Raw genomic sequence first — 18,012 nt, forward strand, 5'->3', positions numbered from 1 at the left:
TAGGACTTCCGGGTATGTGATGATAGTAGTATAATTCTTTACCTACTTCATCAGATCTCGTGTCATCATTTTTGGTTGGGTTTCTCTGAACTATGTATATCTATATTCATAGTGTTCCTTGATGTATCCTATACCAAATTGACCTCCAGTGCTCTATGTGTATTGTTGTGTCTATTATAAAGTGAAGGAACAGCATGCCACTCATTTGCAAGACTATTCATTTGTTTATTTTCTTTGGATGACATAGGCCTGATACTCTATAGAAACATGCTTTCTCTTTCCATTGCCTGCATACTCACTTAAGTTGGAGAGCTATGGCATTTACCACTTTTTTCATTGCTGAAATGACTTTCTCATTCGAAGTAGACCTAGTGTCTGCATTTTGCTTGCTCTGAACAAACCTTGCACACCATACTTTTATTTCCATGGGATCGTCCGTTTCCACCTCTGTGGAGTTTGTTTCTTACTTTTTGTGGCCTTTAAATCCTACGGTAATACATATTGAGTAGGATTTAAAGGGCCACAAAACTAAATCCTACGGTAATACATATTGAGTTTTCCATAAAACCAAATCCTACGGTAGATTCAATATCGAAATAAAACCAAAACTAACAATTGCCAAAAGGTTGATAAGAATTATGGGTAATAATAATCTATATGTATGTGCTAGTGGTAATAATTTGCTGAAAATATAACTGATGTTGCCTACCACTCTATCAATAGATCAATGATTATGGGAGTTTCTTGAAACTATTGACCAGTCTATACCATCCTAACCTGAGTTGGTGCAGCCATGGAGCTGATTTAAGTGCACCTCCGCACATGAAGGTGCTAGGAGGATAGGATGCCGGATGTGCAGTTGTGCACACGTGAAGCTCGAGATGGTTGCCAACGATTCGAAGCTATATGATCACCTTCCGTAAGACCTACATGAATCGAGAGGAACTCGTGTCCAAAGATTTTAGTTTTGTAACGTCAATGTGGGAACATGCTTTTCTTGTCGTAATGGAGGCGGTTTCACCTTTACTCAGTTGAACCAGCAATGGAGAAGACAACGCTGGGTATGCCGCTTGCCCGAGAGCCAATTCCTGCCAGCGCTGAGGGAAATTCCTGCACAAATCCGATGTTGACAGTCTCATTAATTATTGATTCTGTTGCTGCTGGGAGGCAGATGTTGCTGCTTCCGTGCACTTGCCGAATCAATCGGCGGCAGGCCACACGGCTATATCGATTCCAAAATCAAGTCTTCATCGTCAGATCTAGGAGGAGCTTCACGTTTTCTTTAGTTTTTTTTATAGAAACGTGGAGATATCAGGGAGAGCATAATTCACGCGCGTACGACAGAAGGCCGCTTTCATCCAATGGCGGCAAACACATCATACATTAATCGGACGGATTAAAATTCTTAACCTCTAGGATTAATGTGGTGTCCCCTAGGGAGTCTTCAATTAGTAAATATAAGATTGGTTTAACTATATGAGAGAGAAAAAATTAGAAAAAGAAAATTATTGTGAAAGAAGTTTCATGCTATCAAATTATTTATGAAAGGAGAAAGAAATAAGATAAAAAAGAGTCGCTCATAGTTCTCATATAAAACCTAAGCTTCATGATCTTATAATATGTGAAGAAAATACTCTGCATGTATACTATCGAGTATGAAAGGTGTGGAGATCTTTAAGTCATTTGAGTATGAGAATAATATGGTATGGTTCATCTTCTAGTTTTATATTCGATGTTATAATCATTGTTCTTAAAAATGCCTCATTTATTTAACGACTCAGCTTTCATGAACAAAGATGACTCTATCCATTAAGCTTATGTCTTGCTCCGGCATGAGCAAGAGTCTAGTTTGGAGAAGTTGATGAGTGCATTTTTAGCATGTTTTTACACCGTTATTTCATACAGATATCTCTGAGTAGCAATAGGATTTTTTTCTATTTTACCGCGCTACCGCGCCCTCTTATGATTATCTACGCAGGATATTGAAATATTACGGCAATAATGAAATATCAATAAAAACTATCATTTTTATGGTATTTTGATGTGATAAAAATCATTTAAGCCTTTAACCATACACATGAGCGAATGGGAAACAGGAGGATAAGTTTTAGTACGTTTAGCGGGCATCGGTACTGGGGGACCCGCCCGTCCGCCCGTACACAGTATCAGGAGCACCGCCTCATCAAATACTTTCGTCTCGCACAGAAGGCAAAGAGATCGGAGACACACAGCTTCAAAAAACACAGAAACACCGCCTCTGGGAACATCATCAGGGCTGCTACACGGATCATCAGAGGACAAGGCAAGATCCCCTTCATCATCAACCACTACATCTCCATCACCATCACCGATCCCGTTCTCCTTCAACCATAGTTGTAATCCCGATTTCTATTGTGGATTTGTATTCAAATTCATACCATTACTTTCATCCCATTCATAAGAGTATGATGTTCTTGATTGTTTCCATGTGTGAGTAGTTCCTTTTGTTCTTGCACTACTAGAAAACAGGCAATCAGCGGTGCACATGTTTTTGCCATCAGTGGCGCACTAGTGGTGCGCCACTTTTATCATGCCACTGCTAACAATTAGCAGTGGCGCAGTAGTGGTGCGCCATTGCTATTTGGCTTAGCAGTTGCACACCAGGTAGTGCGCCACTACTAGCTTCATGGTGCGCCACTCCTAAACGTCTTAGGTGCGCCACTGGACAGAAACAAGGTGCGCCACTACTAAAATTTGAAATTTCTAGATCTGGATCTGGATCTGGCACATTTTGTTTCGATTTTTTTTGGCTTGTTAGTTTTTCTCGTTCTTGTTGCTAGAATTATTTGTGCAACGTTCATTCTCATTTTTCTTAGCCTAGCCACCGGTAAGGATGGATGAGAGAGGTAGGAGAGGTGAGTGATACGTCTCCAACGTATCGATAATTTCTTATGTTCCATGCTACTTTATTGATGATACCTACATGTTTTATACATACTTTATGTCATATTTATGTATTTTCCGGCACTAACATATTAACGAGATGCCGAAGAGCCAGTTGCTGTTTTCTGCTGTTTTTGGTTTCAGAAATCCTAGTAAGAAAATATTCTCGGAATTGGACGAAATCAACGCCCAGGATCTTATTTTTCCACGAAGCTTCCAGAACACCGGGGGAGATACGAAGTGGGGCGACGAGGCGACGCCACACTAGGGCGGCGCGGCCCAGCCCCTGGCCGCGCCGGCCTATGGTGTGGGCCCCTCGCGTCGCCCCTAAACCTACCTCTTCCGCCTACTTAAGCCTTCGTCGAGAATAACTCCAGTACCGAGAGCCACGATACGGAAAACCTTTCAGAGACGCCGCCGCCGCCAATCCCATCTCAGGGGATTCAGGAGATCGCCTCCGGCACCCTGCCGGAGAGGGGAATCATCTCCCGGAGGACTCTTCACCGCCATGGTCGCCTCCGGAGTGATGTGTGAGTAGTCTACCCCTGGACTATGGGTCCATAGCAGTAGCTAGATGGTCGTCTTCTCCTTATTGTGCTATCATTGTTGGATCTTGTGAGCTGCCTAACATGATCAAGATCATCTATCTGTAATGCTACATGTTGTGTTTGTTGGGATCCGATGAATAGTGAATGCTATGTTATGTTGATTATCAATCTATTATCTATGTGTTGTTTATGATCTTGCATGCTCTCCGTTACTAGTAGAGGCTCTGGCCAAGTTTTTGTACGTAACTCCAAGAGGGAGTATTTATGCTCGATAGTGGGTTCATGCCTCCATTAAATCTGGGACAGTGACAGAAAGTTCTAAGGTTGTGGATGTGCTGTTGCCACTAGGGATAAAACATCAATGCTATGTCTAAGGATGTATTTGTTGATTACATTACGCACCATACTTAATGCAATTGTCTGTTGTTTACAACTTAATACTGGAGGGGGTTCGGATGATAACCTGAAGGTGGACTTTTTAGGCATAGATGCATGCTGGATAGCGGTCTATGTACTTTATCGTAATGCCCAATTAAATCTCACAATACTCATCATAACATGTATGTGCATGGTCATGCCCTCTTTATTTGTCAATTGCCCAACTGTAATTTGTTCACCCAACATGCTTATTCTTATCGGAGAGACGCCTCTAGTGAACTGTGGACCCCGGTCCATTCTTTACATCGAATACAATCCCATCGCAATACTGCTTCTCTTGTTTTCTGCAAACAATCATCATCCACACTATACATCTAATCCTTTGTTACAGCAAGCCGGTGAGATTGACAACCTCACTGTTACGTTGGGACAAAGTACTTTGGTTGTGTTGTGCAGGTTCCACGTTGGCGCCGGAATCCCTGGTGTTGCGCCGCACTACACTCCGCCGCCATCAACTTTCAACGTGCTTCTTGGCTCCTACTGGTTCGATAAACCTTGGTTTCGTACTGAGGGAAAACTTGCCGCTGTACGCATCACACCTTCCTCTTGGGGTTCCCAACGGTCGCGTGATGTACGCGTATCAAGACTGTTTTCTGGCGCCGTTGCCGGGGAGATCAAGACACGCTGCAAGGGGAGTCTCCGCCTCCAATCTCTTTACTTTGTTTTTGTCTTGCTTTACTTTTATTTAGTACTTTGTGTAGGATAACGTTGCATAGAAAACAAAAATTTTCCTACCGCGAACACGCAATCCAAGCCAAGATGCAATCTAGAAGACGGTAGCAACGAGGGGATTACCGAGTCTCACCCTTGAAGAGATTCCAAAGCCTACAAGATGAGGCTCTTGTTGCTGCGGTAGACGTTCACTTGCCGCTTGCAAAAGCGCGTAGAAGATCTTGATCACGGCGCCACGAACGGGCAGCACCTCCGTACTCGGTCACACGTTCGGTTGTTGATGAAGACGACGTCCACCTCCCCGTTCCAGCGGGCAGCGGAAGTAGTAGCTCCTCTTGAATCCGACAGCACGACGGCGTGGTGTCGGTGGTGGTGGAGAAATCCGGCGAAGCTTCGCTAAGCGTGCGGGAAGTGGAGGAGAGGGGGCGGCTAGGGTTTGGGGAGAGGGGGGCGCCGGCCACTAAGGGGTGCGGCCACCTTGGTGGTTGTTGGGGTGGCCGGCCCCCTCCCCTTGTCCCTCATTATATAGGTGGAAGCCCCAAGTGTTGGACTACAAGTCTCCGAATAAGACCCGAACCCAAAACCTTCCATGTGATAGGGAAACCTACCCAAGGTGGGAATCCCACTTGGGGTGGGATTCCCCCTTCCGGCCTTGTTTACTTGTCTGGTATTTTTGGGTTTGGGAGGGTAAAATACCGGCCCACGATCGAATCCCGAAAGTTACCGGATGGGCTGTTTACTTCTCTGGTTTTTTTGGGTAACATCTCGGCCCATCCCAGATCTTCCCGACCCGGTAAGCTGCACGCTCCGGTTTTCTCAGCCACGAGGTCGACCCCGTGTTTTCGGTCGTGAAAAGGGGAACGAAGCGACGGAGGCAACGCAACGGCGGCGATAGGCGGCGGGGAAAGGCGACACGGCGGCGGGGAAAGAACTAGCAGATCAAGACGGCGCCGACGAGATCCTCCTCCGGCGACTGGTCCTGGTGAGTCCTCGCGCCTCCTCCCCCTTTTCCCTCCTCTCTAGCTAGGGTTTCTTGTTGTTGCCTCCGTCCGCGACGGAGCTCCGGGAGCTTGCGGATCCGACAAGATGAGCTCCGCCGTTCGCTGGACCTGGACGGTGAACTCCGCCATCAGTATTTGTTGCCGCCAGTTTCCTAGTCCTAGTAGTATATGGGGGTTCGATGAAACACACTGGCATTAGTATACGATTGTTTGCGGTAGATGCAGCAGTTGTCGGCCATGAAGAAGTAGAAGTTCTAGGAGGCGCAGATCCAAGACTGGGTTCGGAATCAGTGGCCAGATTCTAGTAACATCGAATTAGTTTCATCGGGCAACTTGGTTTCCTCCATCGTCCCAGGGTGCTGGGAAGGAAATTTCAGAGTTGGAGGAAGCTCTTGAATCATTGCATCCTCCTGTACCCCTGTAGCAAACGTGTTTTTCCTGTTAGTTCATCACACTGTAGAAAATTGCTATTGTGTAACCTTGTCAAGCTGGCATCCTGATCTGGTATACTGCAACACAACTCACTGATACTGAAAATGTAAAACTAGCTGGTTCAAGATTGTGCAATACGATGTTGAAGTAAAAGACTTCTGAACTACTATGGTTTTGGAGAGAGAGAGGTAGAAGCTGTGTTGTTTTCTTGCTGAAAGTATGTCTGGTTAATTACTGCATCATGCATCAGTTCTCTACATAACTAAGGTTTCTTGATCATTTATACTATCCTGACATCCCTAAATTTACATGCATGGTGCCAATTCTATATTGTGTGTGATTTAACTGAACTTCAGCTTGCAATGCTTTATAGTTTAGTAACTAGGACATTGGCCATCTCACCCAAAAACATTCTCTAGTTGAATTATCTGCTGAATTGTGCATACCCATGTAGCAATTTTCTGATGTTATGATCCTATGCAGCATGGTAGTAGTTCATTTGCTATGAAGCTCCATGGTGATGGTAGTAGTTCACATATGATTCAATCATGTTGATTAAGTAGTTTTTTTTTTATAGATACCTGCACCTTGGCCTATTGTTGGATTGGATCAACCACCTCCATCTTGGGAAGTTGTGAGAACTCCTTTTTTTGGTATGAATCATATTTACTGCTTGTACTTGATGTGAAACCATGCAATCTAGCTTTTGTATTCTTATTGTCTGCCTTTAATTGCTATTATTTTAGTGCTGCAATGAATACACAAAGGCTAGAGCTTATTAGGAAGAGGAGAGAGGAAGACGACGAGGAGTTCATGTTCTTACTTTTACCAATATTGCACTATCACAAAAGCAACCTACAGCAAGGGGAACAACTTCTGAAAGTTAGCCATACCGGTGATGTGGTAGTTTCAGTCAGTAAAGCACACTTGGTTTTGCCTATACTGGATTTATACAAGATGAATTCAGATTTTGCATCTTCTCCATCTAGCTCCATGCTTGACCATTTTTGTATGATCCCTAGCGCTGTTAAGTTATGATGCCTGATGCTACTCTGTATTGTCTAGTTTGCATTTCCATTGCACGCTTTCTTTTTGTTTGACCTTTTGCCACTGTGCTGGTGAGTGCATTCTAGCTCTGGAATGCAATCACTTGTTAGTGAGTACATCATGTTTCTCTACTGAAATTTCCTAGATATTATAAATTCATATTTCTTTCTTAATATCCAGAGAGATCACTAGGTCAGGTTTCACGTCACTAGAAACCATTTTCTGAACATCCTACTGTATTTGAAACAGAGCTAGAAAATACTATGATCGATATGTAGCATCATTTTATATGGGAGGCGCTCTAGCCTGCCGTGTTGGTCAATTCAATCATGTCTGAACTATGAACCTGACCACTAAAATTGTTTGCATGTTCATTTTTCAGTTTGAGTGCCCAAGGATGCAGCTATGAGATTCAAATTTATAGTACTGTGCAAGAATAACCAGTCAAACTGATCAATTTTCTATTGTTTCGTAGCTTCTGTTACTTTTGACAATTACCTTAAATTATAAGGATGCTCCCTAGTTGCAGTTACTATACAATTAAACTATCTGTAAGCAATGTATCAATACTAAATTTTACCTCTGCGTGTATTTTCTAGCTGGAGGTCCTCTGGCGGCGGCGCGGTTTCCGGAATTCGGTGGCAATGACTTCTAATGTTCTTCAAACTGCATGACACTGAGTTTATGGCGGCGGTTGCTCATCTGTTCGGTCGACACTTATTTATGTGTGTTGGGTCGACATTTATTTATGTGTGTGTTCTTGTTCGAGAAGATTGCATAACATAATTGCATGACACCGAGTTTATGTTAAAGACATGGTTTTTAATTTACTGATTGTCCATTATCACGTCCTGGGATGCAAAGATTGAGTTTTTATTATGTGATCTCAATCCTCTCATATCCCCTCTCATCCCCAAAAAATAAAGTAACTAGAGGATGTGGGGGAGGGTGTGAGGAAATGAGGGGAAATTAGGGGAAAATTGGGGATTGGGTGAAAGGGGGTTTTTCACCCAATCCCCTCTCATCCCCAAACCCCTAGGGGGTGAAAATACCATAGGAGTAAACAAGGCCTCCATGTGGGGGGTTGGCCGGCCCCCATAGGGGGAGTCCACTTGGGACTCCTCCCCTTCTAGGGTTGGCCGGCCATGGAGGTGGAGTCCCTTTGGGACTCCGCCTTCCATAGTGGTTTCTTCCGGACTTTTCTAGAACCTTCTAGAACCTTCCATAGAACCTTCCGGATCATTTTAAATCTCATAAAATGACTTCCTATATATGAATCTTATTCTCCGGACCATTCCGGAACTCCTCGTGATGTCCGGGATCTCATCCGTGACTCCGAACAAATATTCGAACTCCATTCCATATTCAAGTTCTACCATTTCAACATCCAACTTTAAGTGTGTCACCCTACGGTTCGCGAACTATGTGGACATGGTTGAGTACTCACTCCGACCAATAACCAATAGCAGGATCTGGAGATCCATAATGGCTCCCACATATTCAACGATGACTTTAGTGATCGAATGAACCATTCACATACGATACCAATTCCCTTTGTCACGTGATATTTTACTTGTCTGAGGTTTGATCATCGGTATCACTCTATACCTTGTTCAACCTCGTCTCCTGACAAGTACTCTTTAATCGTACCGTGGTATGTGGTCTCTTATGAACTTATTCATATGCTTGCAAGACATTAGACGACATTCCACCGAGAGGGCCCAGAGTATATCGATCCGTCATCGGGATGGACAAATCCCACTGTTGATCCATATGCCTCAACTCATACTTTCCGGATACTTAATCCCACCTTTATAACCACCCATTTACGCAGTGGCGTTTGGCGTAATCAAAGTACCTTTCTGGTATAAGTGATTTACATGATCTCATGGTCATAAGGACTAGGTAACTATGTATCGAAAGCTTATAGCAAATAACTTAATGACGTGATCTTATGCTATGCTTAATTGGGTGTGTCCATTACATCATTCATATAATGACATAACCTTGTTATTAATAACATCCAATGTTCATGATTATGAAACTAATCATCCATTAATCAACAAGCTAGTTAAGAGGCATACTAGGGACTCTTTGTTGTTTACATATCACACATGTACTAATGTTTCGGTTAATACAATTATAGCATGACATATAAACATTTATCATAAACATAAAGATATATAATAACCACTTTTATTATTGCCTCTTGGGCATATCTCCTTCAGTCTCCCACTTGCACTAGAGTCAATATTCTAGATTACATTGTAATATACCTAACACCCATGGCATTCTGGTGTTGGTCATGCTTTGCCCTAGGGAGAGCTTTAGTCAACGGATCTGCTACATTCAGATCAGTGTGTACTTTGCAAATCTTTACTTCTCCATCTTCGATGTACTCGCGAATCGAGTGGTAACGCAGCTTGATATGCTTTAGCCTCTTGTGTGACCTTGGCTCTTGTGCATTGGCGATGGCACCCATGTTATCACACTAAATGATTAATGGGTCCAATGCACTAGGAACCACACCGAGCTCTACAATGAACCTCTTCATCCATACCGCTTCTGATGAAGCCTCTGAAGCCGCTATGTACTCTGATTCTGTTGAAGACTTCGCCACCGTGCACTGCTTCGAGCTTGCCCACCATCGCAGCACCATTCAATATAAACACGTACCCAGATTGTGACTTAGAGTCATCAGGATCAGTGTTCCAACTTGCATCGGTGTAACCATTTACAACGAGCTCTTGGTCACCTCCATAACAAAGAAACATATCCTTATTTCTTTTCAAGTACTTCAGGATATTCTTGACCGCTGTCCAGTGTTCCATTCCTGGATCACTTTGATATCTGCTAGTCAAACTAACAGCATGCGCTATATCTGGTCTAGTACATAGCATGGCATACATGATAGATCCTACTGCCGAGGCATAGAAGATATTACTCATCCTTTCTCTTTCTTCTGCCGTAGCCGGTCCTTGAGTCTTACTCAAGACCTTGCCTGGTAACATAGGTAAGAATCTTGTCCAGATATGTACTCTGTGATAGCCCTATTAGGCGTCTTGATCTATCTCTATAAATCTTGATGCCTAATATATACGATGCTTCACCAAGGTCTTTCATTGAAAAACTATTATTCAAATAACCTTTTACACTGCTTAATAGTTCTATATCATTCCCAATCAATAATATGTCATCTACATATAATATCAGGAATGCTACAGAGCTCCCACTCACTTTCTTTTAAATACAGGTCTCTCCATGACACTGTATAAACCCGAAGTCTTTGATCACCTTATCAAAGCGTCGGTTCCAACTTCTTGATGCTTGCTTCAGTCCATAGATTGAACGCTGAAGTTTGCATACTTTGTCAGCATTTTTAGGATCGACAAAACCTTTGAGTTGTACCATATACAACTCTTCCTCAATGTCTCCATTAAGGAACGCCGTTTTGACATCCATCTGCCAAATCTCATAATCAAAAAATGCAGCTATTGCTAACAAAATCCTCACAGATTTTAGCTTCGCTACAGGTGAGAAAGTCTCATCGTAGTCAAATCCTTGAATTTGTCGGAAGCCCTTTGCGACAAGTCGAGCTTTATAGACAGTAATATTACCATCAGCATCTGTTTTTCTCTTGAAAATCCATTTATTCTCGACAGCCTTTCGACTATCAAGTAAGTCTACCAAAGTCCATACTTTGTTATCATACATGGATCCCATTTCGGATTTCATGGCTTCTTGCCATTTGTTGGAATCTGGGCTCATCATCGCTTCTTCATACGTCGCAGGGTCCTCATCATTGTTATCCACAATCATGACATTTAGACAAGGATCATACCAATCAGGAGTGGCACGTTCCCTTGTCGATCTGTGAGGTTCAGTAGTTTCCTCGTTCGAAGTTTCATGATCATTATCATTAGCTTCCTCTGTTGCCGGTGTAGGCGATGCAGTAGAACTTCGATCGCGCTACTCTGATCAACGAGTATAGATTCATCAATCTCATTGAGTTCTACTTTTCTTCCAGTCACTTCTTTAGTGAGAAATTCTTTCTCAAGAAAGGTTCCGTTCTTAGCAACAAAGATTTTGCCTTCGGATTTGTGATAGAAAGTGTACCCTATAGTTTCCTTAGGGTATCCTATGAAGACGCATTTCTCTGCTTTGGGTTCTAGCTTGTCCGGTTGTAACTTCTTTACATAGGCTTCGCAACCCCAAACTTTAAGGAACGACATCTTAGGTTTCTTATTAAACCATAATTCATACGGTGTCGTTTCTACGGATTTTGATGGTGCTCTATTTAAAGTGAATGCGGCTGTCTCTAATGCATAACTCCAAAATGATAACGGCAAATCAGTAAGAGACATCATAGAACGAACCATATCTAAGAGAGTTCGATTACGACGTTCGGACACACCGTTTTGTTGTGGTGTTCCCGGCGGGGTCAATTGTGAAAGTATTTCGCATTTCTTTAAATGCATGCCAAACTCATAACTCAGATATTCACCTCCACGATCAGATCGTAGAAATTTAATCTTCTTGTTACGTTGATTTTCTACTTCACTTTGGAATTCCTTAAACTTCTCGAAAGTTTCGAATTTATGTTTCATGAAATAGATATACCCATATCTACTTAGATCATTTGTGAAGGTTAGAACATAACGATAACCACCGCGCGATGCTACGCTCATTGGTCCGCACACATCGGTATGTATGATTTCCAATAAGTAAGTAGCTCACTCCATCATACCAGAAAATGGAGTCTTAGTCATTTTTCCCATTAGACATGCTTCACATCTATCAAGTGACTCAAAGTCAAGTGATTCAAGTAATCCATCGCTATGGAGTTTCTTCATGCGTTTCACTCCAATATGACCAAGACGACAGTGCCACATATAAGTAGAATTATCATTCAATTTAATTCGCTTAGCATCAATGTTATGTATATGCGTATCACTACTATCGAGATCTAACAGAAATAAGCCATTCTTTTTAGGTGCTCGACCATAAAAGATATTATTCATAAAAATAGAACAACCATTATTCTTAGACTTGAATGAATAACCGTCTTGCATTAAACAAGATCCAGATATAATGTTCATGCTCAACGCGGGTACAAAATAACAATTATTTAGGCTTAAAACTAATCCCGAAGGTAGATGTAGAGGAAGTGTGCCGACAATGATCACATCGACTTTGGATCCGTTTCCAACGCGCATTGTCACTTCATCTTTCAGTAGTCTTCGTTTATTCTTTAGTTCCTGTTTCGAGTTACAAATATGAGCAACCGAACCAGTATCAAATACCCAGGTACTAGAACGAGAACCAGTGAGATAAACATCTATAACATGTATATCAGATATACCTTCTTTCTTCTTCTTGACAAGGCCGCTCTTCAGATCAGCCAGATACTTGGAGCAATTACACTTCCAGTGTCCCTTCTCCTTGCGAATAGCACTCAGCATCAGGCTTAGGGCCGTTCTTAGGTTTCACAGGAGGCGTGGCAGCTTTCTTGCCACCCTTCTTGAATTTTCCCTTAGACTTGCCATGTTTCTTGAAACTGGTGGTCTTGTTGACCATCAACACTTGGTGCTCTTTCTTGATCTCAATCTCAGCAGCTTTTAGCATGCCAAAGAGTTCAGGTAACTCCTTGTTCATGTTCTGCATATTGTAGTTCATCACAAAGTTCTTGTAACTTGGTGGCAGTGATTGAAGGACACGATTAATCCCCGCCTATTAGGAATCACTATTCCCAAGTCATCGAGTTTCTTCGCATGCCCGGTCATGGCGAGCATGTGCTCACTAACGAGCTGCCTTCTTCCATCATACAAATTTGAAGAAATGTTTTGATGCTTCATAGCATTCCACGGCCGCATGAGTCTCAAATATAGCTTTCAGCTCATTCATCAACTCATGAGGATCGTGGTGCTCAAAACGTTTTTGAAGATCGGATTCAGATCGCAGTGATGGCACACTGAACTTGAGAGTACTGAGCTTTCCGAGTCGCGTAAACAGCTTTTACTTCATCGGTTTCAGTTTCTGCAGGAGGGTCACCTAGCGGTGCATCAAGCACATATTGCAGATTTCCGCCAGAGAGGAAGATCCTCACATGACGGAACCAGTCGGTGAAGTTGCTACCGTTGCTCTTAAGTTTTTCTTTCTCTAGGAACTGGTTAAAATTGATTGGGGACGCCATCTCTACAACATATATTTGCAAAATTTTAGACTAAGTTTATGACAAATTGAGTTCAAATTTTAATTCAACATAATTAAAAATCTAGGTGAACTCCCACTCAAAACAATATCCCTCGCATTGTCTTAGTGATCACACGAACCAAATCCACCGCACCTATGTCCGATCATCACGAGACAAGGTGTGATTTCAATGGCGAACACTCAAAGTGTTCATCATATCAACCATATGATTCATGCTCTACCTTTCGGTATCACGTGTTCCGTGACCATGTCTGTACATGCTAGGCTCGTCAAGGCCACCTTAGTATCCGCATGTGCAAAACTGTCTTGCACCCGTTGTATGCACTTGTTGATTCTATCACACCCGATCATCACGAGATGCTTCGAAACGACAAGTCTTGGCAACGGTGCTACTAAGGATGAACACTTTATTATCTTGAGATTTTAGTGAGGGATCATCTTATAATGCTACCGTCGCAATCTAAGCAAAACAAGATGCATAAAAGGATTAACATCACATGCAGTTCATATGTGATATGATATGGCACTTTTGTCTTTGCGCCTTTAATCTTCATCTCCAAAGCACAGACATGATCTCCATCATCTTCGGGAATGATCTCCATCATCGTCGGCGTAGCGTCAAGGTCAATGGCACCGTCTTCATGATTGTCCTCCATGTAGCAACTATTACAACTACTTTGAAATACTACTCAACATGAAATTTAAAGACAACCATAAGGCTCCTGCCGGTTGCCACAATACAATAATGATCATCTCATACATATTCATCATCACATTATGGCCATATCACATCACCAAACCCTGCAAAAACAAGTTAGACGTCTCTAATTTGGTTTGCATATTTTACGTGGTTTAGGGTTTTCGAGAGAGATCTAATCTACCTACGAACATGAACCACAATGTTGATACTAATGTTGTCAATAGAAGAGTAAATTGAATCTTCACTATAGTAGGAGAGACAGACACCCGCAAAGCCTCTTATGCAATACAAGTTGCATGTCGAACGAGGAACAAGTCTCATGAACGCGGTCATGTAAAGTTAGTCCGAGCCGCTTCATCCCGCTATGCCACAAAGATGCAAAGTACTCAAACTAAAGACAACGAGAGCATCAACGCCCACAAAACCATTGTGTTCTACTCGTGCCACCATCTATGCATAGACACGGCTCTGATACCACTGTAGGATAACGTTGCATAGAAAACAAAAGTTTTCCTACCGCGAACACGCAATCCAAGCCAAGATGCAATCTAGAAGACGGTAGCAACGAGGGGATTATCGAGTCTCACCCTTGAAGAGATTCCAAAGCCTACAAGATGAGGCTCTTGTTGCTGCGGTAGACGTTCACTTGCCGCTTGCAAAAGCGCGTAGAAGATCTTGATCACGACGCCACGAATGGGCAGCACCTCCGTACTCGGTCACACGTTCGGTTGTTGATGAAGACGACGTCCACCTCCCCGTTCCAGCGGGCAGCGGAAGTAGTAGCTCCTCTTGAATCCGACAGCACGACGGCGTGGTGCCGGTGGTGGTGGAGAAATCCGGCGGAGCTTCGCTAAGCGTGCGGGAAGTGGAGGAGCGGGGCGGCTAGGGTTTGGGGAGAGGGGGGCGCCGGCCACTAAGGGGTGCGGCCACCTTGGTGGTTATTGGGGTGGCCGGCCCCCTCCCATTGTCCCTCATTATATAGGTGGAAGCCCCAAGTGTTGGACTACAAGTCTCCGAATAAGACCCGAACCCAAAACCTTCCATGTGATAGGGAAACCTACCCAAGGTGGGAATCCCACTTGGGGTGGGATTCCCCCCTTCCATGTGGGGGGTTGGCCGGCCCCCATAGGGGGAGTCCACTTGGGACTCCTCCCCTTCTAGGGTTGGCCGGCCATGGAGGTGGAGTCCCTTTGGGACTCCGCCTTCCATAGTGGTTTCTTCCGGACTTTTCTAGAACCTTCTAGAACCTTCCATAGAACCTTCCGGATCATTTTAAATCTCATAAAATGACTTCCTATATATGAATCTTATTCTCCGAACCATTTCGGAACTCCTCGTGATGTCCGGGATCTCATCCGGGACTCCGAACAAATATTCGAACTCCATTCCATATTCAAGTTCTACCATTTCAACATCCAACTTTAAGTGTGTCACCCTACGGTTCGCGAACTATGCGGACATGGTTGAGTACTCACTCCGACCAATAACCAATAACGGGATCTGGAGATCCATAATGGCTCCCACATATTCAACGATGACTTTAGTGATCGAATGAACCATTCACATACGATACCAATTCCCTTTGTCACGCGATATTTTACTTGTCCGAGGTTTGATCATCGGTATCACTCTATACCTTGTTCAACCTCGTCTCCTGACAAGTACTCTTTACTCGTACCGTGGTATGTGGTCTCTTATGAACTTATTCATATGCTTGCAAGACATTAGACGACATTCCACCGAGAGGGCCCAGAGTATATATATCCGTCATCGGGATGGACAAATCCCACTGTTGATCCATATGCCTCAACTCATACTTCCCTGATAGTTAATCCCACCTTTATAACCACCCATTTACGCAGTGGCGTTTGGTGTAATCAAAGTACCTTTCTGGTATAAGTGATTTACATGATCTCATGGTCATAAGGACTAGGTAACTATGTATCGAAAGCTTATAGCAAATAACTTAATGACGTGATCTTATGCTATGCTTAATTGGGTGTGTCCATTACATCATTCATATAATGACATAACCTTGTTATTAATAACATCCAATGTTCATGATTATGAAACTAATCATCCATTAATCAACAAGCTAGTTAAGAGGCATACTAGGGACTCTTTGTTGTTTACATATCACACATGTACTAATGTTTCGGTTAATACAATTATAGCATGACATATAAACATTTATCATAAACATAAAGATATATAATAACCACTTTTATTATTGCCTCTTGGGCATATCTCCTTCACTTTGTTTGCTGCATTATATCAAAATACAAAAAAATTAGTTGCTAGTTTTACTTTATTTGCTGTCTTGTTTGCATTCTCCATATTAAAAACACAAAAAATTAGTTATTTGCATTCGCCTTACTTATTTCATCATGTTTCCTCCTAATTTTACTTTAAAAGATATACCAGTAGGACAAGGGTCTATAATTGGAAGAGATAATATAGAAGAATTTTTCACCCATGTTAGTATGCATGAAGATCTTGAAGATATACCCCTGGCAAAAACTGTCCCTACCTATGAAGATGCCTCTGTCTGTTTGGTACGCATGATGGAAACTAGATTTATTAGTCTCAACCCCATGATACAACACATGTTTCTTACACTTTCTGATATGGAGAGGGGAGAAAAGAGAGATTTTGTTTTAAAAGTCCTTGTGCGAGAATTTGAGGATATAGCCAAAGAAGCTAGAAAAGTTTTTATTAAGCATAAGAGGTTTGGTATGTTCACCGATTTTAATAGAACACTTGAAAAGATGGATATGGATAGAATTAAGTACACTAATAATGTTAATGATGGTGGGGAGATTAAAGCACCAATACCTTGCAAGCTCCTAGGAATACATGAAGCTCTAGATGATAATTATGCTTGGCTTGTCCCTGAAAATTTGTTTGATGAGAGTAGCAAGCCCAAGACTAATGAAAAGGGAGCATCTGAAACTTATGTATACAAAATACAATGCATGGTTGAGAAAACTCCAAACCCCGCTGTAGATGCATCATCTCTTGATAATACTTGATACACACTTTCTGCGCCTAGCTGAAAGGCGTTAAAGAAAAGCGCTTATGGGAGACAACCCATGATTTTACTACTGCACTTTTATTTTATATTTGAGTCTTGGAAGTTGTTACTACTGTAGCAACCTCTCCTTATCTTAGTTTTGTTGCATTGTTGTGCCAAGTAAAGTCTTTGATAGTAAGGTTCATACTAGATTTGGATTACTGCGTAGAAACAGATTTCTTGCTGTCACGAATCTGGGCCTAATTCTCTGTAGGTAACTCAGAAAATTATGCCAATTTACGTGAGTGATCCTCAGATATGTACGCAACTTTCATTCAATTTGAGAATTTTCATTTGAGCAAGTCTGGTGCCTCTTAGAAATTCGTCTTTACAGACTGTTCTGTTTTTGACAGATTCTGCCTTTTATTTCGCATTGCTTGTTTTGCTATGCTTGATGAATTTTTCTATTCCATTGACTTTCAGTAGCTTTGTGCAATGCCCAGAAGTGTTAATAATGATTATGTCACCTCTGGACATGTGAATTTTGATTGTGCACTAACCCTCTAATGAGTTGTTTTGAGTTTGGTGTGGAGGAAGTTTTCAAGGATCAAGAGAGGAGGATGATACAATATGATCAAGGAGAGTGAAAGCTCTAAGCTTGGGGATGCCCCGGTGGTTCACCCCTGCATATTTTAACAAGACTCAAGCGTCTAAGCTTGGGGATGCCCAAGGCATCCCCTTCTTCATCGACAACATTATCAGGTTCCTCTAGTGAAACTATATTTTTATTCCATCACATCTTATGTACTTTGCTTGGAGCGTCTGTTTGTTTTCGTTTTTGTTTTGTTTGAATAAAGTGGATCCTAGCATTCATTGTGTGGGAGAGAGACACGCTCCGCTGTTGCATATGGACAAATATGTCCTTAGGCTTTACTCATATATTCATGGCGAAGGTTAAAACTGCTTCGTTAAATTGTTATATGGTTAGAAACGGGAAATGCTACATGTGGTAATTGGTAGAATGTT

At 42.3% G+C, this 18,012-nt stretch overlaps 1 long non-coding RNA gene across 1 annotated transcript; it reads left to right on the plus strand.

The window, feature by feature from the left end:
- The first annotated feature begins 5,251 nt into the window (after window positions 1-5,251).
- LOC127300063 (uncharacterized) lies at window positions 5,252-7,890 on the plus strand. Its single transcript, XR_007850902.2, has 2 exons — window positions 5,252-5,562; window positions 7,660-7,890. It is a non-coding gene; the product is annotated as an uncharacterized lncRNA (long non-coding RNA).
- Window positions 7,891-18,012: the final 10,122 nt, after the last annotated feature.

Source organism: Lolium perenne, chromosome 5, assembly GCF_019359855.2.
Source record: "Lolium perenne isolate Kyuss_39 chromosome 5, Kyuss_2.0, whole genome shotgun sequence".
In the NCBI taxonomy this organism is placed as follows: Eukaryota; Viridiplantae; Streptophyta; class Magnoliopsida; order Poales; family Poaceae; genus Lolium; species Lolium perenne.